At 39.7% G+C, this 26,896-nt stretch overlaps 1 protein-coding gene across 5 annotated transcripts in view; it reads left to right on the top strand.

Annotated features, from left to right (window-relative positions):
* The window catches only part of Trps1 (transcriptional repressor GATA binding 1), a 226,265-nt gene that overhangs the window by 8,078 nt on the left and 191,291 nt on the right, over positions 1–26,896 (top strand). The window contains exon 1 of one of the 5 annotated variants that reach the window (XM_032915266.1): positions 11,859–11,935. The exons of the other annotated variants lie outside the window; for them this stretch is intronic. The gene's annotated coding sequence lies outside the window, so the exon portion shown is untranslated. Of the gene's footprint in view, positions 1–11,858; positions 11,936–26,896 lie in introns of those variants that run through there. 5 annotated transcript variants of the gene reach the window in all.

The following is a 26,896-nucleotide window of genomic DNA, read 5'->3' as shown; positions in this document are numbered from 1 at the left end:
CGGGTAAACATAATGAATCAGTCATTCCCATAGCATTTAGATGTACTCAGAATTTACTAAGAAATTTCAAAAGAAGGGGGAAAAAAAGCCCAAACTATAAATCAAACTGTCCCCCTCATCGTGTATTTTAAGTCGTATTCCGAGAACGTTTTTGAAAAAGTCTTTATTTCTGTAGGGAATGACAGTGCTTTTTCTCTGAAGATACCATTCTATAGGCTGGCACTTTACAGTTTACAATTCTATCGGCTTAAAACGTTATGCAGAAATAGCATGGAACATGTAAAGACTCTGTACTCTGAGCCCATGCGTTTTTCCCTAGGGTGATGGATTCTGTGCGTCACCCAAATGTGATGCTATTTGCTGGGCTTGTAATACTGGTTTGAGGGTTGCTGGATGTCCCAGTTCATCAAGCAACATAATACAACAACGTTGGTAACTAGGTAATTGACACAGTCAAAATAGACTCTGGAAAATGTTCCAAATATTTTAAAGTCGGTTCAGAACTTAGCATATATTCCATTTATTCAGCACTTAAATAAACAGATGATTCATTGTCTGCCCTTTAAGCCTGCTAGAGTCGATATCGCTAGAAAGAAACGTTAATGCTCACAGGTTTTGTTTTTATCTCTTTTTCCTTAGTTGGAAAGGAACAGAGTTGTCTTCCTTTATCTATTACTTAAAGTGTGATAATGGTAGTATAATAGAAAACATTTATGTTTCATAATGTGCATGCCCCAATCTTTAAAAATAATCTGATATTATTTTTAAAAGTTGAATATTATAATAACAAGAACTCAGCTCAATAGAGGACCATAGGTAACTTATTTAAACATAAAAGTCTCGTAGGTGTAGAAAACAATGGAAAAAAATGTTTTCACTCAGAGCTGGTTTTACTTATAGAATTTGGACAGACTAGGAAGTTTACAAATCAGTGAAAGCTCATAATAAAATGTGTCCTCTGTAATTAAGTTCTACAGCATGGCTTTCTGGGCTTTCTCATGAACTGCAATATTATTTCTCCCATGCATTCACATAGGAATTAGAGATATGGCTATAAACAGTGTACATATGAATGACACAGTTGGTTTGGGGAATCAGACTTCTCTATTACATGGTACAGTTTATATGCAGAGGGATACCCTTCATATCCTAGGATTAGGACAGCACATTCCTCCCCGACTTAATGATTCTAAGTACACACATGGATGTGCACGTGTTTGTGTGCTCTTGTGAGAGAAGTCACTGTGTTTGATTCTACCGAACTAAATATTTTTAAAATCACGTTCATCTTTCCGATGTCCCTTTCAATTATTGAATGCACTACAGAACTTCTTTAAGAGTTAAATAAGTTATAATACTGGTTCTCAGTGCACGCGAGACTGACTTTAAAAAGTGAACCACACATTCTAGCTTACGTGATGTCATGATCCACATGTCATCTCAGCTCTGGAAGGTTGCTCCATTTGTTTCCCAATAGTTACTAGCTCTGAACATATAAGTGGTCCTGGGAAAATAACTTGCCTTTGCTTTACTTGTGATGTTTTTAATGATCGCTGAGAGAGAACCTAGGTCACTTTACTTTTACATGATGTTATTCAGTTGACAGAAGCTGGGGCTGATCGTAGATACTTAAAGTTTAATCACTGTGCATACTACTGAATTTTTACTGTGCGTACTCTCAATTCCAGATGATTAGTAATTTTTCACAATTATTTTTATATAATTCTGAGACCCTTACACCACATCTGTTTTCTTTATTTTGATGATGATTTTTTTGTCATATAGTTAAAATTTTTAAATGAACAATTAGACATGTTTGCGTTCACCACTGGATGCAAATATTCTGTAAGGATCATTGCAAACTTTGCTCCCTCGTTCTGCAGAAATAGGAAAGTTCTAGAGAATAACCTTGGTAAAGCCACCTTGTAAGCATAAGGTATTCTGCATTACTGAGAAAGCGTTTGGGAACAGTTTTTCTCCTTCTTACTAAAAATGCGTTCTTTGCATATAAGATGTGTGAAATTCAAGTAGGAAACCTGCTGCCATCCTAACCCCAGTTCTAGCAAACTGTCCTTCCTACCCTTTATCCTATCAGCATTTAGTCTATTTTCAAATGCTCTATTTCTTAAGACAATTTACTATGTTGGAAGAATGTCCTAATTATTTGTAACACATATTGCTTTCAAAAACCACTTTGCTACATTATAAAGCAGGAAGCTGTCACTCAGAACACTAGTCCGAAAAAGTAAAAATAAGAAAAAGAAAAGAAAGTCATATGTGTACATTTTATAAATAAACCTGTGTACATGATCTTGCATGCCAGAATCTTAACCTTTTATTGCTGTGTTTGCTTATAACTCGCTATATGTATATGTTCTGCACTTTTTAATCCAAAGAGTAATTCACTATCTCATATTTGACACATATTTAAATATATGTATGCTTTTACTACTTCCTGAAAGTTTTCATGTAACATTTTGAAATGTGACAGACATGGAACGTGCTTAGAAATAGACAATGTGAGGTAGATATTAGTGTAAGCAGTTTCCCTCATTTACCTGTTACAGATTTTGGTTCCCTTTAAAGAAGACATCTGTCTGAACAGGAAGGGGAGTGAGCTCTATCCAGTCTATGATGATGTAAGGCATTATTGAAGCAAGCACACGTGCGTGCGCGCGTGTGCGTGTGTGTGTTTGTGTGTGTGTGTGTCTATGTGTGTGTGTGTGTACAGAAAACTTTGACCTCAGCCTGCAGTCCTTAAGAATTTTAGATAAAGTGCACTGAGGTCACACTTGCAGTTCTGGCTTTGCGTGACAGAGAGCACTCTGTGGGTAGCTTCTGCTGTGCTACTGTGCTGTTTTCCTTCAGGACTGGAAGATCCTTTAAGTTAATTTGGCATTTGAAACTCTAACCAGAATCCTTCCTTTCTGAAAATCCTCCTGATAGGCTTTTAAGAAGGGCAAGCAGGGCCACACATTGTCGCTGACTTAAGGGTGCTGAAGAAAATTATCCTGCAACCAAGCATGCTATCTCTGGATTATTACACCATGCTTTACCAGGAGTTGGGTTTTTTCCTCCCTGTTTCTTCCCTGTATGTAGGGGAACACACACACACACACACACACACACACACACACACACACACACACACACACACAGACCAGTTTTGAAAGAATTACCAATTTTCCCCTTTAGTGGGCAGATGTACTGGCTGAAGGTTTTTTAATCTTCATTTCTTTATAATATTATATTTTAAGGGAAGTGACATAGGAAATAGAAGCTTACATATAGCCAAATGATAATTTGATTTTATTGTTCGCTCTTGAGCAGGTCATTGCCATTTAATTTATGTGATGAAACGCACTGAATGAAATTAAATAAAGTTGTGGTATAATTTGGAAATAATTATGAGTACCACTTTTTTTTTTCTGGCAAAAGATTAAGGCAGTTTTAGTTAGTGCTTTAACCAGCTCAGCATCCCCAAGTCTGTAAGTGTGAACTGGACCACTCGATCACAGATGATGCTTGCGATGTATATTATTTTGATGTAGGGAAGAGAAAGGACTTTGAAAATGCTGTGTTTTGGATTCCCAAGGGGTGAATGCCAGCTATCACCTGACCAGCGCTGGGAGGTCTAATGAGAGTTTTAATTGTTTATTGTAGCGATAGTTGATGACACAGAACACAAGCTGCTAGCATATTTGTGCAGGGAGCTGGTACAATACAGTGAGGGACAGACTACGTTGTCATCAAGGTTTGGGCATATCATAAAATAGAATATCTGTCTTCTAAGGTGGGTCCGAAGTTCCGGGCCTTCTGCTGACTTTAAGTTTCTCTGGTCTCAGTGGTATAATAGGTAGAAATAGCCAGAGAGATCACTAAAGTTAGTTCTGTCTTTCATGTCTAGGAAATAGAGCACTGAATGTTTGCTTTTGGTGTGTTTTGTCTCCAAGCAGAGGAAGCTGACAGTTTTATGTTTTAAGTGCAGAAAGTTGCTCTTGGCTAAGCAACCCTAGAGTTAATCACAGGGATGTTAACTTGAATTTTGGTCTTTCTACAGTTTCTGATTTTTCAAACGAAATGTGTTGTTATTACCAAATTGACATCCTACCTTCTGGGTTGAGTTTTAGATAAATGTTTGCTTAAATGCTCTTTCTTGAAGTCAATTGCTTTCAAATACATAGATTTTTTTCCTTAAGGCTTCAGGAGAAGACATATTTAACCTTCATAATGCTTTGGTTTTGTTTTGATTTTTTGGTTTTTTAGATTGCTGATCCTTTGTTCTCTCCTGTAAAGTACAAACTCATTTTATGTGGGTTTGGTGTTCCTTTTTTTTTTTTCTTTCTTGTCATCTTTTTCAAACTTCTGATACAAGAGAAGTCCAGACACGAGCAATCATTTCTCAAAAGTACTCCCTGGCAGACACTTTGGTCATTTGTAAGGAGTCACTAAAGGGAGAAGTCATTCCCCGTGTCAGTTCACACTTTTATTTTAACTTCAGGGAAGAGCGATTTGGAAAAGTCTCGTACTTAATCATTAAAGCTCACTGAAATCTGTGAATGGTGCAAAGGAACATGACATTTGTTTGAGTATTAGTTATAGTTTATACTCTTGGATTAAATTTTTCACCGAAGGTGGGGCAAACCTTATCCAACTTTGAACTCTACTGAAGAACAATTTCTGGAGCTCTCCAGAATTAAAAAGAAAATAGGAAAGATGATCAGTGAATCGGGTTAGAATCCCCCCCCCATTCAAAGCAGAGACTTCCCTGTGACGTATTTTAGAGTTGTGTGTGGAGGGTGTTTAACGGTAAAGAGCTCTCTGTTTGCACCTGTATTTTCTTCCTGACTACTGTCATCATTATGACCGACATTCTTACATTAGAGTTACACACATAAATAAGGCCGAGTCCATAGGGAAGTGACAGCCCTGTTTACATGTAAGAAAAAAATGTTTTCATTTGAAATAGACATACTTGTCCCTAAAGAGGGACGCACTGAGTTCTAAACCCACTTTCCTGAAAGCCGCTCCCTGGAAGAAGGAATAGGCCCCAGAGACCCCGTGGCTGGAATTCCCAGTGAAGTGGATTTAGCAGTCGTTTTGCGTCGCTAGTGGAGTTGGGGATGCTCCAAGCAGACACCTCCTCTCTTGTCTGCTGTGATGCCAGGCAAGAATTTAGCCAGAACTCTCCAGTGGGACCTCCTCGGTGTTGAGGAATTAGGATACTGTAAGGTTCCCCAAGCATGTTTTGGGTGTTATTTTGAAACCACAAATTTAAATTTGAATCATAAAAGTGAAGTCAGAATAGCATTTTTAGATTTCATTTGAAGCCAGTAGTTACAGATAGTGAAAAGTTTAACAGGATTTTTTCCCTACATTTTCCTATGTTAAAAAAAAAAAAAGATTCCCTCATTTGAATAGCACTATAGAAATAACAGGTTGACTGTATTTTGACAGAGTATGATATGTTATAGATACTGGCTAAATTTCATGGCCAAAAAGAATGTATCTTTCCATTCAATTTGCAATAGGGAAATCACTTAGTAAAGGGAACTGATGGTGCGATGAATTAAATCACCTGAAGTGACACGCAGGGCAAACTCTAGCCTCTGACAGAACTCTCCTTGTTCTGTGGTTCTGCTCTATAACATCTTCCCCATCTGCCTGAATGCATGGAGTCTTCATTTCCTTCAAAGATCAGTTTATGTGTGTGATCTTTTCCTAATGGTCCTAGGGAGAAGTAGGACTCTGAGCAGAGCAAGGTCCTTTGCTCAATGATTGGGCTTTCTTTAGGTTGTCAGTCCAGGCTCTGCTGTGGTCTGTTTTCATCTTTGATCTGTAATCCATGTGTTCAGAAAGATCGTGGGGTCCTATATTATCCTGGATGATAGAAACTTCTTAAATTACTATTCCATTGTAGTGATCCCATCTTGATCTACAAAGAAAAAAAAAAAAAAAAAAAAAAAAAACCCTAGCGGTTGAATAACAGGTTTTCCCCTACGTTACAAAAAGAGTGATTACCAAAATAAATATAAGTAAATCAGTATACAATTTCCAGGCTTATTTGGAAAGTTTGCTGAATATTTTAGATACTTTAATCTTTGTGTTTCCTTCTGCTGATGGGGATAAAACAGGATCAAAGTGCCATTTAGTTTCTCATTAGCATACAGCCAGAATTTGGTGATTATATAATGAATGCATTGATACATTTCATATATATATATATATATGTATATATATTATCACATGTCAGAGTTTCTGCAGAAAATTTAGGTATAGTGTTCCAGACACCTTAAATAATATGAACCGCCTTAAATTTGCTGACATAAAATCCAGTTGGACTGAAAAATTAATTATGACATGCCCATTAAATCTGTAACCTTTCACTTTAGATTACTTTTGGCATTTAACAATCTTAAAACCCATGAAAACAATGGTCCATTTGAGTTAGGACTTTTAATTTTTATACAATAATCTAGTGTATCTTTGACATTGGGCCTGAAAAATAAGCTGAGTTTATTTTGAATGTGGTTAAGAAAGGGTTCACAGCACTTTATACAAACCTCTGGGCACTTACAAAAACAATTTAACCAAAGAACAAAGGGGAAAAAAACCCTTCTTCATAAACGCTTTCCCTCTTAGTCCTGTAATTCAAGGGATAGATACATTTCAGCTTCAAATATGATAAATGAAATTCTTGGTGTAAAGATATGATGCCTTTATTTATTTATTTATTTATTTTACAGTTTCTTCACTTTACATACTTACCCGATTTGGGCTTAAAACATGGATAGAATTAATGTTTCTTTTTTTTTTCCTTGATTACAATCAAGTCAATTTTCATTTCGTGTGTTTGCAATACAGAATTTCTCAACAGACTTATGAGTATGATAAAACCTTAAATTCCTTGTTTTTGCTTATGGCTTATTTCTAATACTAAAATTGCCTTTTTAAAGGGCAAATACAACCTTGTCCCTCAGAAGAGAGGGACACAGATTGGCTATAGCGACAGTGTGCCTGCCCTGAATGCCATGAAAGAAGGTTTTGAACTTGACATTCCTGGCTCTGTCTCAGACAGTTCCAGAAGTGACTCTGCAGAGAGCAGGAGGAGCTGACTTGCTCTGGAAATGGGGTGGTCTGGGGGCTGGTCCAGGCTGTGGCCCGAACCTCCTTGCTCTTGCTTGCAGGGTTAAGAAGATAGCTGCTGTCATTTGCAAGGCCCTTCTTTGTCTTGTTCTTAGCCGGGTGGCAGGTGGTTATTATTTTATTATTGTCCCCCCCCCCCACCCCGGCTTTGGTTGTTTTTCCTCTCCTTGATGTTTCTTTCAGGTGAAAGCTTTTATGCATAATTTATCTGTAGGTATTCCTTCAAAATAACACAGTCTCCTAGTGGAAAGTGATCGCCTTATTTTTTGTTAGAAATTATCAATTGAATCATGATGCAAGGAAGTGGTTTAAAAGTAGTTCTTCTAAAATAAGTGGGAGAGCCATTGTGACAATGGCTTCAGTCACCGCAAGTCGTATCCCCCTCCTCTGGGCAGCAGTGAGCGTACTATCGTACCATCTGCTGGCTATATCCCTTCCTCTGCCCTTACTTAACCATCACATTTTCTGTGCTTTTCATTTATTATCTCAGTACAGTTGAATTTGCCATCTTACTGATTTTAAGTCATAATTTAATATCAATGTATATCTCATGCAATTACAGCAAAAATAGCTAAACCTCTCTCTTCCCCGAGTTCTTCATAATAATTTTCTTAACGTTGTCTTAAGTATGTTTTTCCAATTCATTGCCGCCTCTATAGATCAAACACCTATTTTCTTCTTTTACTCGAGGATATAGAATAGCAAGCGATTGCATTTTCTTAAGCAATCTGCTCTCCCAATAAGGTATTGTATGCATGACTTTTTTTAAAAAAAAAATCTCTCAAATCACAGTTATGCTAATGTGATCACCTACTGAAGCAAATTCCTTTTCAGGCAGTCTTTAAACTATTTCATACTTGTTCTCATGACACATATTTGTGAACAAAGACTGTCTTAGATGTTTTATAGAAGGTAGTTAAGTGGGTTATAATCCAGTTGCAGTTGGTTATAGAGCATTCTCAGAATGTAACGAAAGTCTAAGTATAGCTTTGTAGGTAATCTGTGGTGACTGAAGCTGGGAGAGTAAGTTAGGACTGAAGCAGAATGGAGTCTAAGAAACACTCAGCAAATACCGAATATAACCCCTTGAACAGTTTCGAAAATCGAATTTCAACGGAAAGGCTACTTTTAATTTACTTGGGCATAAAATTCGTCTTGCCCATATAAGTAAAAGTTTACCGATTCCAACGCTTCCAAGTCAGATGTGGTATCCAGACTCCCCCCCCCCCTTTTTTTTTCAGATAAAAGATAAACCAAACCACCTACAAAAATAAGCTGAGAGTGGGGGAAAATATTGGATGCCCGAATTTGGTTCCCTTTTCTTATAAATCAGCAGAAAGACTGTGCCAGGCCTCCCTGTTTCTTGACGGTGCCGCACTGAAGTCACCAGCAGCGGCACAGAAGCCAAGCCCCAATGGAGTTTCCATCTGATTGCAGTGCTCAAATGAGCCTGTTTGGCCAGCCCTCCTCTCCTGTGTCTCTCTGGCCTTAGCGAGCAGGGCATTGCGGTTCGCTCACCCTTCCAGTCTGCCCTTGAGTTTTTTTCCCTCTAAACGTCTGTTCCTTTCCTTGAGGATTTTCTGCTTCCAGCTTCTCATCTGAATGAAATAATCCCAGAGTCTTCCCTTTTATTCCCATCCTGCCTCTGGGTGCCAATGCCATCAGCCCGCAGCTCCCTTCAGGCCTGGTTCCTCTTCTTGTTTCTCCTGTCGCCCTGACATTCAGGTCCCTCCATAGGCTTTTGCGTTACAAGTTCCATCCGAAGGTCGCCATGTATTCTGTCCTCAGCAGTCTGCTCATTGGTCCCAGAGCATTCTCAAACACATTTGCAAAGGCTCTTCTGTCTCTATGACATACCCTTCACCAGGCCTCACCTACAGCAATCCTTTTTATTTCTCCTGAAGTCTTCCGGAAACTGGCTCTAGTGTAGCCCAAACAAGAATCTTCTTGGCATTGTAAACCCGAGGAAAGGGAGACCAAATGTTGTACTAAGTGGGTACTTGAGAGAGAATAGTGGCTTTTTTTTTTTAAATCCAGAAAAGTATAGGGCTATCTGGGGTTGAGAAACTTGTGAGATTGGATTGTCATGTTCCAGAGAGTAATAGGATTATATGGTGCTACATAATTAGTAGACTCTGCTTGAAATTTGCCCTGGTGTTTTGCTCCTAGAGTATAATAGCACTGGTTACAGCTTAGTGTGTTGCATTTTATAGTGTCCTTTCAAATCCTGCATTTTAATGATTAATGATACCTAACCAAGCAGAACTGTTTCAGAAAACTGAGGTAGAAGGTAGAAGACTTTGAAAAAACGAGAGAAAGGCAGAATCAAGGCTCCCATCTTGTGCTTTCCTAGTACCGCCTTTGACACACTGGTGTCCTCAATGCTGTATGATTACAAAAGATAGTTCCTCAAGATAATAAGGGCGATGATGTTAATCTCCACCATAAAGGGTCAGATTTGTGGAGTTGAGCTTCTGTACGTTTAATTCTTTCATTTTTTCTCACAAATATTGTGTCCTGTTGTTCAAGGTGACTTTTGCCTTGGCTTCGCAGTGGAAGTGCCCTGTGAGCAGGTCCAGTGCTTCCAGGCTAAGGGAGCAATGACCACTTGCACCTTCGGAAGATGCGACGTGGTTAGTGATGAGGAAGGTTCATTCTGCCAGAGGAAAACCATGGCTAATACTGCTTTAAAATGCCCAAATCTGGCAGTAAAAGGATGTCGGACTTCCCTTTGCTTTGAAAAATACCAATGTTTTCCCTACAAATGACCAACAAAGTGTTAATGATTATAGATAATGGAGCAACTTCATGCTAGGATAAGAATGTCAAAGACTTCTGAATATTTGATTCTCACTGACCACTTTTAGCTGAATCTTAAAGCCAAGTAACCATAAGCAACCATGTTGAACTCTTTTTTTATTTTTTATTTTTTTATTTTTGTAAACACTGGGTTTTGGACCTTTTCTAAGTGATTTCATTTAATTTTGTTAAGGAAAACATTTCTTTTATCTGAAAATTGGGAAGTCCCTTGGATTAAACAAATGACTCTGCTCAGCATTTAGATATGAAGAAGCTTTGGAAAAATTATTCAAGTGATGTTTTTATTACACATTTCCAAACCCCTATGGAGAGGGCACGTGTGGCAGAACATTCAAGGAGAGGATGTATCACTTAATTTCTTTTGCTTCTGTGGCTGACTCACTTGCGAGATTCCCATTCTTATGTATCTGCTTCTTCCTTAGAAACCAAACATTCCAAAGCTTCCTAGGAACCTTAGCTAATTGCATTTTTTCAAGCAGACTCTTCTGATGTCACCTTGTAATCTATCAGCGACTTTGCAAATCCTTTGAAGGAGATATTTGGATTTGTGAAGTAGCATCTGCCTGTATTTTTGCAGACTCCTATGAGTAACAGTAGAAAGAGTCCTACTGAAAAGCGCATTCTGGTTAATAAGTAGAGGTTTTTAAATCCTCTGTACTTTTCCACAACGGAAGGAGTACGTACGTTTGGTTAAAGGCAAGTAGGTGAAATCTAGTCCTACTGTTCTGGTAGCCGTGGTGGCTTTCAAAAACAATCTCTTCACTGCCATTTCATAATCTCTGAGATGACTGTCCGGCTCTCCCGTCTGCTAAAAGCAGAAATAGAGGAAGGAAATGTATGTGTTGGCTCCGTTAGAGTGTTCCTTATCAGAGCGTATGTAGGAGTGGGTGCTGATGAAGATGCCTGTATTTGCCAGCTGGACAGCATGTGTGCTAGGCTAGTCTGCTAAAGCCCCATAGTGCCCTTTAATGATGCGAAGGAGGACATTCTTAAATGTGTTGGACTTAATTTTCACTTGTGAAAATTGGGGAGCAGGGGCCATGCAAACCATGCTCAAAGGCTGGACTCAGTTCGCGTAGAAAGGAGCTACAAGCCCTAAAAAACCTCTTTGATTGACGGGCAGCCAATGCTGGTGAGCGTAAGAAGCCACCCGTCTTCAGTGAGGCAGGTTTGCAGGGAGTAAAGGGCGCTGAGTGGGAGCGTTGTCTTTCATCACAGGACACCTTAATGTGAGGCTCGTGGTGCACATCTGTGAGGTGTCCCACTAAGGCTGCTGCCACGTCCACTAAGTGTATTGTCTCCACCTGGAACCGTAGAGAGGGGGACCAGGTAAGGAAGTTACACCTTGTGCAGACCACAAAGGGGGAGCCAATGGTAGCAGTCAGGATTTGGACTCCATCTAATCTGCAAATCTATAAACTGTCCTGTTCTCTGCTTGTGCATAAACAAGTTCCTGGTACAGGATCATATAGTATAGTAATAGCTATTTACTTATTAGAGGTGAGGCCTCACCATATATCCCGGGTCATGGGTTTCCCATCCCTCTGCCTCAGCCTTCGGAATCTTGAAATTGTAGGTGTGCACCACAGTGCCTGGCTTGACCCAGTAGGATTTTTGAGTATTCAACTTTGTCATCTTTACACGGTTGCACTGTGATTTCTTAAGCCAGAATTCATTGTCAGGAGTTAAACTGTCACCTTTATATGTAAGATGTTTAAAGTAGTTGACAGTCGTAAGCTCAGAACAACACAAATAACATTTTTGTAACTATAACTGCAGTTCTAAGTAAACACAGAACAGACACACAGACACACACACACACACACACACACACACAGAGAGAGAGAGAGAGAGAGAGAGAGAGAGAGAGAGAGAGAGAGAGAGAGAGAGACTCTGACTGACTCAGAAGCCTAAGTAACTGCCTCTCCTGGCTCCATTACAGTAAAAAGGCTGTGCTCAGCAAACCCTGGTAAGAGGAAGTTGTTGAATGACATGGGGAGGTGGCACCGGCACCATCCTGTTAATCTTGCTTTGTGTTTCCTAATGTATTTGTACTCTTGGGGAACTACTGCTCAGAATGGGGTCTGCACAACCCCATGAATGTGGCTTGTGGATGCTACAAAGACATCAAAAAGCAAGCTCGGTTTGGATTAGACCTAAGCATTTCCTCAAATCAGTTATTCGCTTTATGGTTCTATTCATTCATTTATTCATTCATTCATTTATTATTATTTTTAATTGTGTGTGTTCTTTTTTCTTTTTTTTTTTTCCGGAAGAGTTATAAAGACGCAGTGTGGCTCCGGGGATAGGACGATGAGAACTAGACACAAGAGTAAAATATTATACCTTTCCCGGTTTTTAAAGGCGAAGTGGAAAAATGGGAGCCTCGGATCCGTAAGCCTCAGGGTCCATTTTCTTTGCTGCGCCAGGAGAAGCCGCCGGGCGGGCCGGGAGGGGCTAGGGCTGCTGCGGCTCCGGGGCTGCAGAACCGGGTCAGGCCGGGGAGTCCCGGCGCTCGCGCGTGCAAGGCGGTGGGCGTGGAGCGCGGCGCTGCGGAAGCTGCTGCGCAGCCTGCCAGGCCACCCCATTCCGCGCTGGCCTCCCCGGCCGGCCCAGCCTTCTCCCAGTCTCCCTTGGCGCTTCCTCTCCCGCCGCCGCCCTCCGGGATGACGGGGCACTCGGATTTCCTCCCGCCAGCCCCCAAGATGGGTTGATCAACAGTGACTCATCTTAAAACCGTGTTCTTCACCTGCGATCGCTGTGCAAAACCGCAAGAGTTTGCCACGGTGGAGAAGCGAAGTCCTAGTTTTTCGTCAGCTGAAGCAGTCTGTGATTAGCCTTTGATGAGCAGCCTGCTTTCTCAGGGTTTTTCATGTGGAACTTTATTTGGGGACACGGACACACTGAGCGGAAGGCAGCATTGTGTCTCAGGCTTCTCAGTCAGAAAGCTGGGAATAAAATAGGCCTACAGTCATAGGCACCGAATCGTCATGTGCCTTATAATTAAGTAGCTTTATAAGCACATGAAACTTTAGTAGTGGCTCAGCCTTCTATACTTTTTGGTGTTCTGTGTCTTTATAGTCTTTTGCAGTCTCAATTTGAAGACAGTTGCAGAATTCCTGTTCGAGCTTACTTGTCTTTGCATTATCAACTTCATTTTGAAGTTTATTTCTTGTTAAGGAAATGCTTCTTACACCCCTTTTCATCTCCTTTTCTAGAACTCCATATTATTAAGAGTGCATCGTGCAGCGGCAGTTATTTTTAGTGTAACTGCCCTGAAGTTCTCCCTCAGACAGGTATTTAGCAGAGATTGAAGGTTATTGGTTCATGTAATTTGTATCCAACTCCTTCCTTTTGGCCTTGAAGATCTGTGGGTGCCTACCATTAGCCAAAGGAACTAATGGATATGTGTACCTGCCTGTGAGGTGGCCAGTTTAACTTGTAATGACCAGGGTTGCACACCGAGGCCTTCATTAATTTTAAGATTAGAAATAATAAAGGAAGCCAGGATATTTAGGTCTTACTTTACAGCGTGCGACAGGTTCAGTTCCATCATCGATGTCTCTCTGAAGACTTTTCAGGCCGATGTGAGTGGACAGATTTCTCTGAAGGTCTGTGGCATGCAGAGCAGCTTGGGAGTCTGTATGTGGAACGAGTGGCTCCCAGCTCCTCATCTTGCCTTCAGACACTCGGATCACAAGGGTAGACCAGAAGGCAGTTAGTTCTCAAGGCAAAGGATCAAAATGACATTGTTTTATACAAAGCACACAGTTGTCCCTTAAGCATGCGTGGTGACTTAGTACAGCCTGTTTTAAGGATTTCATTTAAGGGAATGTAATTACCTGATGATAAAATGCCAACTGTATTAGTTACTAATACACAGTACCCTGGCCTCAAACCCCCTAAGGAAATAATGTCCCCTTAAATAGTGGGACCGAAGCCAGCACCAGAAGCACCCAGTCTAGTATACACATAAGAAAGACTTGAGCCTGTCACCTCTTTGCTCTGTTGAGGGAGCCAGCCGTAGTGTCACTTTCATTGTTTTTGTGGCCACCCATTCATATCACAATATTTTTAACCTTTTGTCTCGTTTTCCATTTTTCTGTAATTTGAGCACTTGACCTGTTTCTAGGCTTACTGGCTATCTAGATACACAGCATGCACATGAAGTTACAGAAGATTCAGCCACCCTGATGCCTTTGGGAGCTCGCACGGTCTAGAATAGGCTAGTGTTCAGTATGGCTTCAAATTCCGGCAATTGTGGCTGGGTTTATTTCTGTGGTGCGGCTGTGTTGGAATAAAGTCAGACTTAGAGTAAATCTTTAACTGCTCAACTTTGTGATTTTCCCACCTGTGGGCTTGACTAATAACACATAGGTTTTAGGGGAAGAACAATTTAGATAACCTATCTAAACAGGCCTGAAGAGTGCTCAAGGGCTGTGCGAATATTTATTATGATAACAATAATTATAATGATCTGTTTCTAATCTTCTTAATTCCTGTATGTTATTAACTACGGAAATGCTCGTTAGACTCTTCAAAATGATGCTTCTGAGCCAGTGGTTCTCAGACTCCCCAGTGCGCTGACCCTTTAACATAGTTCCTCACGTCGCCTTGGCCCCTGAGCATAAAACTATTTTCTTGCTACTTCACAACTGTAATTTCCCTACTGTGACAATCATAATATAAATATACGATATCCAGAATATCTGATATACAACCCCCCAGAAAGGTTACAGCCTACAGGTTGAGAACCGCTGTTCTAAAGTCCTGTTTTAATTTAGAATGTTTATTTATAGCCTATACAGAGGGGAACAAATTCAGACTTGTACGAAAGTGTGGCTTCATAATATTTCCAGAGAGTCCCATGGCATCATTTTCTCCACGTATCACTCATGCCTTAGGTTTATTAATTTCTTTATGTTTTGATCTCTTTTCAAGGCCATCCTGAACTATATAGATGCTTGAAAGAATAGTTTGGGGATGTTTTATGTTTTTGGACGATCTCTGAAATCATTGTTTTGCTTTGGACGGGGGTGCAGGGGGAGTAAATTCTTCCGTTATTACACAATTTCTTTAAAGGGTCACATGACTTTTTGATAGTCGAGCTTTTCCTATCATGGCTTACTTTCTGTGGTAATTGCATGACCCTTCTTCCCCTTCTCTACAGTCTTACACAGTTCCTCTTGAGGATTCATCATTGTCTTAGTAGTCCATAGGTGTGGTAGTGCTGTCAGAATACACCCAGTGTGCTTCTGAAGGCTAGTGTCTTAGCTATAATACCTTGTGGTTCTCCCAGTATATTTTAGAATCGACTTTCTTTTCCTTGGTGAAGTAAATGCTATGTGGTCATAGCATTTCGTTAATAAAATGACTTGTTAATACTGACGCCGCCAATGTTTCTTAAGGAAAACAATAAAGAGAAGTTATTTGATTTGGTAGTCATAGTAGTGTGTATGCTGTGGGGCGAATATGAAGTATTATTGTCTGCTTAAAAACCAGTGTGAGCATGAAAGACCTTAAAAAACAGAGGCTAGAGACACTTCTTAGTGGTGATACAAGAAATGCCACTGGTGTTTCCCGAGACTTTCTGGAGGAAGCTACAGCAATCATTGGAACGGTTGTTTAATTTGGTAGTAGATATGTTCCTAGTCAAAAGTGCTAATTCTAATGTTTGCTGGCAGGTGCTGCTATTAAGACCGTGTGTGGATCATAAAGTGTACAGGTCCCTTATGTAGGGGCTTGGGAAAGGTGCTGATGAAATGACTAGCCTTCTCTTTTCGCAATGGAAGTTTTATGGATAAATTTCAGAAAAGCATTTGAGAACTTGCAAACCACCACTTTCAAAGGGTCTGAAAACTGCTGTTTGGACTTGATTCCTTATTTACTTTTTTTTTTGCTCAGAAATGAGCGAGTCGGAAAATTCCTATGTCTATTTTATTTTTATTTCCTGTATGGTGCTTGTGTATTTGGATGGTGTATGGGTTTGATAATGTCTATAACTGTGCATCAGGCCCAAGACCCATTCAAACGGACTTTATTAGAGGCGGTACGAAGAGCCTTCATGTCCATGTTGCAGTTGTTTCCCAATACTTATCTTCCGGAACTGGAATTCATTTCTATATGCTGGTAATTTGATAAACTGTTTTGAAATGTATTTGTTGATCTCAGTGTAATCCTATGTGCCTATAATGAAAGGCACATGAACGCAGAGATTAGAAGAAAGGTTGGTGGTTGGCTCCCACAGAGGCCTTGCTGCCCCTTTTGGGCAATCTTTAACCTGGCACCCTCTAATGTGTTTGCTAAGATAGAGTTTTTCAAAATTTCAATAATGTCACATTTGAAAAGATGCCAAGAAACAATGTGGCACTTTCTAAATTTTGTGAAGCTAAAATTCCTAGTTACAAAATAGAGTACATGTCACAGATGAGTAGTTAGTAATGACTTCAGTGTAGCAGGAAAAGAGCAATTCCCATATGCTGATTCTAGCTTCATAATAAAGAATGTTATAGAAAGATGGCAGAGTATTTAACAAGCTGTGAGTTAATGCGACAGTGTCAGCGGATCCAGTTCCAGAAGGATAATCACTTTACCATATTTCTTCAAAAATATTTGAAGTTATATTACAAAACAGAAAACTTGCTAGGAATGAATGCAGGCTGTGCCGTATCTCCCGACCCAGAGTCAGATAGATGAGTTGAGTCTCTTTAAACAGTGCCATTGTTCCAGAATGCTTGTGTGATCCCAGATGCTTGGATACGTCTGTAATTCTCTTTGTCAGACTCTGTGGGCAAAGTTATAAATGTGTAAATGTCAGGACCTGAATTTCAGTTGCCAGAGTCCCTGGAATGCTGGATGTGGAAGGACACACATCTGCACTCCTTGCACTTGTACAAAATCTGGGAGACGGAGACAAGAGAATCCTCAGAAGCTCATGGGCTAGATAACTTGGTGTGTACAGCCTTGAACAAGAAATTCTGTCTCCAATAAAGTAGACGCTAAGGACGTACATCAGAGACTGTCCTCTCACCTCCACATGACCCATGGCCCATGTATGTACACCATGTAAGCTCGTGCAACCAAAATCACATTGCTTTTGCTCAATATTTGTACATTTCTTTGTGTCCAGGAGCATCCTGCATGTGTGTTTCCTCAAGAAGAACCCATTATTCCAAAGTTGTTATTATTATTACCTCAAGCTTGAGTGCAATGCCGTGTGTGTGTGTGTGTGTGTGTGTGTGTGTGTGTGTGTGTGTGTGTGTGTGTGTGTGTGTGTGTGACAGGCATTGTTGTCTTGCGTGTGTAGGCCCCTTAATGCCACAAGATTTCACAAGCTAACATGTTCTTTTCCTTTTGCCCATGTCTTTGGCTCTCCCTGAAGGAGTTGGAAGAATTAATTTGTGATGGTCATAGAGGACTAACCTCTGCTAAAAGTAACCTGATTCGGGGATGATCGTGTTTGAAAAGAAACTCCCCTTGTTGGTTAGCAATGGGAGATGTATGCATTGGTGTAAAGTAAAAAGATTAGATGAACCTCTGGTTTCTCGGTAGGAATTCTGCTGTATAGATCTTGCCTGGAAATAAAGAGACCTCCAGTCCATATGGTAAGTGCTGATTTCATGGAAAAGAACATATTAGTAGACTCATCCCTGAGATTTTGCCATGTTCTAATTCAGCTGCCAGATTGTGTACAAGTGCAAGGAGTGCAGATGTGTGGACTACCACATCCAGAATTCCAGGGACTCTGGCAACTCAAATGAGACATTCCAGTCACATTTTACCTCCCCCCCTTCACTGTGTGTGTCATGTCATTGTAGTTTATTGTTATTATTTACCATTCTCTTACTTGTAGAAACTCTTCAGCGGGTTTGTGTTTCTAGGGTGTCTGTTAGCCTTACTGAAATGCAAACTCCTTCTGTAGTTGCCTTTAGAATCACAGCCATTTGTCAATGGTTGTCAAGGCAACTCTTTGCTTTAAACACGACCCTTCCTTGGTATATGTTTATAGTGGGCAGTTACCCTGTTTTTCCACGTCTGTATCTCTGGACACCCTCGCTGTCTTCTCCCAGCCCCCTGCGTAATTCCACATGAAGATAATATTCCCTCAGAAGTGTCTCTAATACCACTCTCCACATTAAGTTGTTGTTTTTGTGGTTGAAGAAGTAGATCTGATAATAATAATAGCAAACAGGTAGTGCTCAGCGTTGGCATTCCGAGGGGTTTATTGTTTGTGTTGCTCGTTTTGCTCCTGTCATGTCTTGTGCTGAATTGTAGCTCAGGTGTTTACTGTGAGCTTTGCTTCTCTGACAAAGCCGGCCAGCTCTCTTAGAAAGGCAAATTTTTGTCTTAGAACTAAGTACATTATGGATATCATAAATGTATAGTTTATGGGCAAATAAACTCACTGGTAAATTTGAAGTGTAAAGTGTCTTGCCCATTAGTACACTGTAGATAAGGTATTTGATGCTGCTTTTTTCGGCTCTCTTTCTCCTCCTCCCACTCCTCCCTGCCCTCTCCTTCCTTCTGTCTTCCTTTTCTTTTCTTTTTGAACCATGAATACCTCTTGGCTCATGTCATGGACAACAAAAAAGATATATTGGAAATTAAATGTGTTATTTTGTTCTTCAGGACAAGAATACTAAATTTTAGAAAGACAGCAATGCAACATAGTCACCTACAAACATTCATATTTATAAATTGTTGTTTTTCTCTTCAAATGTTTGCCATGATAATTATGTAGATCTTGTATTTGTAACCAAGAAAATAGATATTCCATATGGAATGTTCACATAACAGTTTGTGAATATGAATGATTATGTGAGTATACATGATAGATTAGTTCTCAATAATACTTTTCAGGGGGATAGGGTTTTTCTACAGAGATCGTTTTCCTCCTTGGTTTCATGAAGTTTTAACCTAAACTCGCAACCCTTCTCAGATCTTTAAGAAGTTGATCTATTTTAGATGTGGGCTTTTCTACCTCCTCTCCCTGAATCCCGCGGTCCCATCTTTGCCTTGGACAGCTACTGCTGTCTTTCACCTGCAGGTACCTTGATCCTAGGACCACTTTCTTGGTAGACCAAACATGGATCTGGTACCCTATTTTCTGGCTTTCTTCTCTTTCTAGCCTAGAAGCTCAATGAGAGATTTTTTGATGTCTGCTTTGCAGGTCTCGCTCGACTCACGTGACACATGATTGGCCCTTAAAAAGCCGTGTTCTCTGAGCACATGTGATGTTAATTTGGCAGTGAACTCTAGCCTCAGTTATCAAAGCATCTGGTCCGTTTTGGAATATTTACCCATGACATAGGAGTGAAAACTAAGTGGAGATCATGCCAAGCGATACTTTTGACCTACGTTTCTTAAAAAAAAAAAAAAAAAAATCCAGATATTACTATTGAATCATTTGCATTTGTTCACAAATGTACACAATCTTGGACATTTTGACATGTTGAACTACTTTATTATATAGTTACTGACGCGAATATTAAAACAGTATTCCCTCAAGTAGCACTTCTAGTCATTAGAATACATTCCAGGTAGAGCTTGTTTGAACTTGTTAGCACCTTCCAACATATTTCTCATTTCCTTCCACTCATGTGCTAGGCTATGAGCGTTTGCCTGCCTGGTCCAGCTCTTCTTGCACCTCATCCTGGTCCACAGGGATGGGATGTAGAGATGATTGCTTAGCTGACTCTAATCTTTGACAATTTCTCTCTTCCTTAAGGAACCTTGTTGGTGCTAAATTATGTTTTAAAAGTTGCAATCAATTCTCTATGAAAAATGTAATTGCATTGCACATTGTATAGCACTCACAAAACAAAGTAGTTAAGTATGGCCCTTTTATTTGGTCAGATACTACTGCACTTCAGAAACCATTTAATTGAAAATAGAAGCCAAAGTCTGTAGAAAATATTAACTAAGTGGGAGCTTGAAACTAATAGAATTTTACCTATTAACTTTTTTTTTCCATACAAAATGAGCAGCCACTCAGCAGCATTTACTTGAGGGAAGGAATACCTTGATTTCCTGTTTTGCACAATTTTGTGGAAAGTCCATTAGGTAAGGTTAGCACCTGACACATTTCTTCTCAACAACAGTCTTTATTCAGTCTTATAAAGAATCAAAGAATTTAGATGGTGAATTCCCAGAGGAAAACCCACAAGGCTTGAACTGACTGTTTGTCACACATCAGTCCAGTCTTCTAAGATAAACAGGTGGCTGTTACCACTTTTCAGTTGGGTTTTCTCATCTGTAAAGTGGGGTTAATGGATAACTTGTACAGTTTTGCTGAGGGGTAAGTGGGAAAATTCTGTGAGCAGATGAATAAATAATTAGGACATAGTACATGTTTAGTAAATGGTTCTCATCCACTTTAACTTAACTTGTCTCTGCGATATAATTGTATATGTAATTGCATATTTGTATAATTGCGTATTATACCATCATGATGATTTGCATTTAATAACTATAGAGGAGTCTTCCCTTGACTCCTCCTATCATCCTTGATGACAGTCCTGGATTAAAAACGTTTTCTCTTTTCTCCCTGTTTCAGGCTCTCTGAATATCTTCTCTTCTGTTGTTCTCTGCTTACATTTAGTTACACTTTTCCCTCAAACCCTTTCTCTAATTTAAATGTCTCAGGTTGTTCCTGCGCTCAGCCCCTTGCCTGCTTCAGTACACAGAAGCTCCTTGTCTGCACACGGGCCCGAGGCACTCATGGTAACTCTTCAGTGAGGCCTTTGTAGGTGGAGTGTCAGAATATAGCCGCTGAAAGATTTAATCTCAACATATCTGTCCATGCTTTCTGCAGAACAGTTGATGTTTTTCTGGCAGGAAAATAACATCAGCACCAATCACATAGCCACAAAGCACAAGGGTGCTAAGAATTATGACACAATGCATCCACCTGGATAACTGACTTTTCCTGTCAAGAAACATAGTCTCTAGTTTAAGCTACCCATGCTCCAACTTGACCCTGATTTCTTCCCCTAAAAATCAATGCCTGTCCTGACCTCTAACACTAAGTTTGGCTTTGTTTGATTTTGAACCCTACAAGCAGTAATGCACAGCATTTATGAGTATCGTGTGCTTTTACCAGTTCTAAGCCTCTTGTGTTTGTCAGTAATATACTGTACATAGTTCCTTCATATATTTTTTCAATATAACATTGTATAGTAGAATCACATACTTCACTGTGTTTTCTTACATTATTCATTGCATGGATGTGTATGCCTGCGTATGGTATGTGTTTATGTATCTTTGAAACTAAACATGGTTTCGTGTCTTTCCAGATGTTTTAAGTTGCTCGGAGTCTGATCTAAACATTTGATGTTTTCCTGTATTCTTTTATGCCCCACGAGTTGTATTTTCAAGTTCTCTTTTGACATATATTTACTTTGTATGTGTGTGTGTGTTCTTGTTTGCGTCTCTGAGGGCATGTGTGTATTTAAATACATGTACAGGACTGTGCACTTGCAGATGGGGGAAAGAGTTAGACATCAGGTGTCTTCCTCAATCCCTATACGCTCTATTAATCAGTAAGGGTCTCTGACTGAACCTGGAGCTCGCTGATGGCTACTGCGCATCAACAGTTCCTTTCACAGACCTCTCTTGAGTGCTGGAGAGCAGGTGGGCTGCCTCCTGCCAGCCAGCGCTTATGTCAGTGCTGGGGATCCAAACTCCGTGTCTTACACTTGCATGGCAAACACTTCCTCAACACGGAGCAGTCCTTCCAGCGTGTGACTCAGAGTTTTGAAGAGGAAGTTGAAGTATACATATTTCTCACTACTTACGCATTCACTGCCTTGTACACTTGGATCTTGGGCCACGGTGTGATAGTTGGTTCTTTATCCAGTGTAAAGAAAGACAAAATGCTTTGAGTCCGTATGTCTTGATTAGAATGTATAACACATTGATGAGACAGCTGTAGAACTGTCTTCACTTTTATTTATTTATTTTTCAGGGTTCATTAAGACTTAGGGCTTCCTTGAGAAGATAAATAATATGCAGAAATATTTAAGAGGTTTTAATGCCTACCCATCTAATAACAATATATTTGAGTATACACTTCACCTCATGTTTGTCTCCATGAGAGACATATACTAGTATATATCATACATACTAGAAGTAAAAAAAAAAAAACCCAAAAAACAAAAAACCCAAATGTTCTTTGTCTTGTCTCTCCAGTCATCACTGTCATAGTCTGTCATTGACAATTGTGGAAATGTGCCCCAGTTTTAGATGTGTCCAACCTGCAGGAGGGTGGAAGACCATGGGTGACGAGTAGATACTTATAAATGAGTGTGTATAGATAATCTGAGTAATACATTGCCCATATGAATGGAGATATGCTGATATTTTTAATTAGCAGTAATGTCAGTATTGGCATTTTCTAGTCTAGGTAATTCACAGTCTAGTAGAGAAACATAAATGCATCACCAATTAACGGATAGGAAGGCTGTTGAATGCGATATGTTTGAAATGGTACATGAACGAGTGCAGAAAAACAATTTCTTTGGTGACTACACTTGAAGACTTGGTAGAGGTCCACTCATGTCATAGACTTTAGTAGTCTGGGTCTCTTAGTGCTGGTGGCTTTAAGGCAACTCCAAAGGCTGGAATAACTTAGTGACCTCTATGCAGTTATTGCCCCGAGATATGGAGCCAAGAAATATCTTTAATGGCTGCCTTTGTAGACTGCTTCTCTTGTAAATATCGGAAAGGGATACTGCTTTTATATCCATCCATATATATATGGAGAGAGAGAGAGAGAGAGAGAGAGAGAGAGAGAGAGAGAGAGAGAGAGAGAGAGAGAGAGAGAGAAAGAAAGAGACATGTGCCTTGCATGTACAAATACCTAATGAAAAAATATCAGATGTTTATGAAACATACACTAGTTTAAACTAGTGATATAATAGAGGTTTAGTGTACTGGTCAGGTATGCCCAGTGCTTAGCCTCTGCCTAAGGAAGGGCTTAAACGGTATTGCTTCATCTGTAAAGTGTGCCTAAAATATTACCTTACCCAAGATGGCCAATCAAAATTGAAATCAGGTGAGATGGTGTACTTTTGTTCCAATTCCTGGCTCATTTTAGCAATGTGGACCATTGAGTCACTAACTACAAATGTTCTGTCAGTGTCTATGGTCACTCAGGATTAGAGGCCTAAAGGCAGTCTGGTTCTGAATTTTGTTTTCTTCACTCAGTTAGATTTTGGAGAAACAAAGTGTGAAACGCCTGAATCTAGAATTATGTAAGAGTTTTTTCCTTTTACTCTGTTATGACAGCTGTCCACATGGAGATGGATGGAGAAAAGAAATGATTAATTAGGGTATAGGCGGAGAAAATCTTTGCTTAATGTGCATGTGTGTGTATGTGTGTGTGTGGCGGGGGAAGGGTGCTGTGTAGGTAGAAGTGTAAGTTTACATCAAACTTGAAATGGAAGATTAATTACATTACCTATGTGAAATATTTCATGTGTGAGCTCATTTCTGCTCTAGCTAATTCTGTCCTCTCACCCACATGCAACAAATTACTTCCTTTTTCATATGTGACTGTGTTAAGTGTTCGGGCCCTGAAGAATCTACATGCATAGTCATTCTTTCAAGTGCGGATCTCAGTGAGACTTTAACCCCAATTCAATCTTTGTATTTAAAATTACTTTAAACATTGTTACTTGTTTCAATTAATTCAGTATCATTTTAATTTCTCTCTCTCTCTCTCTCTCTCTCTCTCTCTCTTCCTTCCTCCTTCCCTCCTTCCCTCCCTCTTGGACCCTTTCTTCTCCTGCCTTTATTTTTTTGTCTCCTATCCATTCTACTGTAACTCGCTTCCCTTTCCCCATATCTCCTCTCTATTTATTTAAATCATTAGAGGATATACTAATAAGTCACAATAGTAGCAAAGCTCAAAATTCCATGGGAATTCCTCAGGCTATACAAGCTTAGGATAGGGAGTCTACTTGAGGACACTTGATTTACATTATTTTTGTAAGTCAGAATCATCAGCGAGATTAGTATTAATTCATGCTGTAAATGCACGCATTAGCTAAAGGCTGGTTTTCCAACCATGGGCCCAGGCAATGCTATTTTGTTTTTTATTATTAGTCTGGTTAAGTTGGGAACAAGGTAGTTTTCAGAAGCAGGATTAATAACCATGGAGGATTCTGGAGACAATATTCTTTCAAGTACTGGATAATTACAGAATGTAAACACATTTTTATTGCAACGTTAAGTCTTTCTCTAATGCCTTACCCATTCCACATTTTGTCAAACATCATGCTGTATTTTCTTAATTTTAATAGAATGAAATTTAAGTTATTTGTACAAGAATGAGAGTAGCTCATAAGTTAGTTCAGCTGCTAGAAGCCCCTCCAAGCCTGAGAATCTCAGAACCCACACTAGAGACAAGGATTAACTCTTAAGTGTTACCTTCTGAGTCTACAAATGTAGTGTAGTGTGTGAGTGTGTAAGTGTGTGTGTTTATGTAAATGCTTGTGCATACATACTCCATGTATACACATAATGATCATAGAAAACTGGTGAAAGGAATGAGACACATTTAGGATCAATGTTTTAAACTGATCGTTGTCATGGTTTAGTTTTCAGATGTGGGATAGGGGGTTGATGGAGGGGTTAACCGGGAAGTGGGATATCATGGGATGGGGGGTTGGTGGAGGGGTTAACTGGGAAGTGGGGTATCATGAGATGGGTGTTTGGTAGAAGGGTTAACCGGAAAGTGGGATATCATTTGAAATGTAAGCGAATGGAATGATTAATAAAAAAAATGGTAACAGCAAAAAAGTTAGAGTTCCTAAATGTGAGTATAAATATTGAGCTCAGGATTAACATTGAAATTATACATACTATATAATTAAGAGTATATGACTTCACATTGATATTTTATCTTCTGCTTTTCTCTACTAAGTGTCTGTAGTCCTTCCCGATCACTGATCATTCTAGATGTTGATTCTATTATATCATATTTTGTTGTGTCTTGAATTTCCTTTAATACTGAAAACTGTTTTAATACTAAAACACAACAATAAGCCTCTTCAAAATCATAAAGAAACTGAAAACATTAAAGTTTCCCTGCCAAGTTAAAGCAGTTACATTATGCATATTTAAACGTCTTAGTTCTGATGTTCCCTGAGCCATGCCGTCTTGAAGCTGTACCTTTTCTGCGTTCAGCAGACCTTTAGCGGGGTAAGTGGTATTCTGTGACATAAGCCAAACGAGACTGGGAAATTCAGTCCAAATGGAGCAGATGCCATCTTCTGGTCCGTGTAAGGTCTCTTCGAGCTCTAATTGCTAATATCCATTGTGGATATCTGGGAGGGCTGCAGAGTATACAGTTTCAACTCTGCTTAATTTGATCAAGGACTTATCTTTCATTTCTCTTTTAGAAGTCAGTATCATGAGAAGAACATAAGAGAAGTTTTCTGGGCTTCGTGTCATCTCTGTTTAAACAGACACCCTCTCAAAATCCCAGACAGAACTTAGCTGACTACGGGGTGAACAGAGGCAGAATATTCCCATAATATTTTCAAAATTCATTTTCTTTCAAAAGTGATTCACATAGTGGAAACTTTCTAGGCGCAGTCCTCCAATTCTGCACTGATTTTGTGTGTACTTTTATGCAGAGAACTTTATCTTCTAGATGACAGAGAACTGTGTTTTGTTCCACGTCACTATGCTCTGTTGCTTTCATAATAATTAAATAGTTAAATAATTGATTTATTTTATTTCATATGTATCCATGTTTAGTTTGCATGTTTGAGGACCAGAGGTCACAAAAGAACATCAAATATCCAGGAACTGAATTACTGATAGCTGTGAGCTGCCATATTGGTAGGGGAAACCAAACACAGACCTTCTGCAGGAGCAGCGTGTGCTCTTAACCCCTTCAGTCCTGTCCCCTGGTCCACATGGAGATATTTAAAAGGGTAGTTTGCATTCAAAGTATAATTGTACTTCAAAAGAGAAAAAATTTCCTCCTCCTTCTGTCCTGTTCTCCTGCGATTTCATCAGAAGGAGAATGATGCTGGGTAAGTGTTTGAACTTCCCAGTGGAGGAACAAAACAACCAGAGGAGACTGATAAAGAGGAACGACTTTCCTTTCACACCATGTCAGAAGTGTTAGCATGTGATCACTGGGGCACATGGGGCAACAAAGCTGCCTGCTTTGTGCCCGACAAAAAGCAGAATCAAATAGAGCAGGCAATTTGGAAAGACACAGCCGTTCATAGGCAAGACCTCCCTGCCTTTCTTCTTACCATGAGGCTATGACTCTTGTAATTGCTACTGTTCAGTTATAGTTCAGTTATAGATCCTCATGAATTGATTACACGGACACTAAATAGGATTGTATCTAAAACAAAATAAATATCGTGTCACAGACCTGTTTATTTCACTACGTAAAAGTCTGTTGCAAGTGCTATACATTGGCTGAGATTAATCTGGCTAGGTACAGACTGATAGGTTTTAGGAAGCATGGAAGGAAAACATCCATTCTGTTGTGTGGATGTATTATCAAATATTCATGATGGCTGTGCCATTAACTGGTGGACACTTCTGTGGTTCTGTCGTTAGGCCATTTGTCCTTAGATGGGTGCAGGCCTTTCAAACTACTTCCTATTGTATGGTAAGGACGAGCTGGTTTCTAAGTTACTTCTCAGTTTCATGAGGAAGAGCTATTGCACATGACGGCACAAGTGCACTTCCCTTCATCTTGGAGAGAGAAAAGTTGTCTGTCTCTCCTTTATGTACATACAGTATAGTACCTATTGGTATATACAGTACCAGACACACAGTGTCTTGTTAGCATCGATTGTCAGTTTATCTTTAAGTCTTATGTTCAGTTTGGCACTCTTAAAACAACAACAATCAACCAAACAAACAAACAAATAATGATGAAATTCTTGCCGTGGCT

The sequence above is a fragment of the Rattus rattus genome, chromosome 1 (genome assembly GCF_011064425.1).
Source record: "Rattus rattus isolate New Zealand chromosome 1, Rrattus_CSIRO_v1, whole genome shotgun sequence".
NCBI classification, from domain to species: Eukaryota; Metazoa; Chordata; class Mammalia; order Rodentia; family Muridae; genus Rattus; species Rattus rattus.
This window is presented reverse-complemented; position numbering and strand designations above follow the sequence as displayed.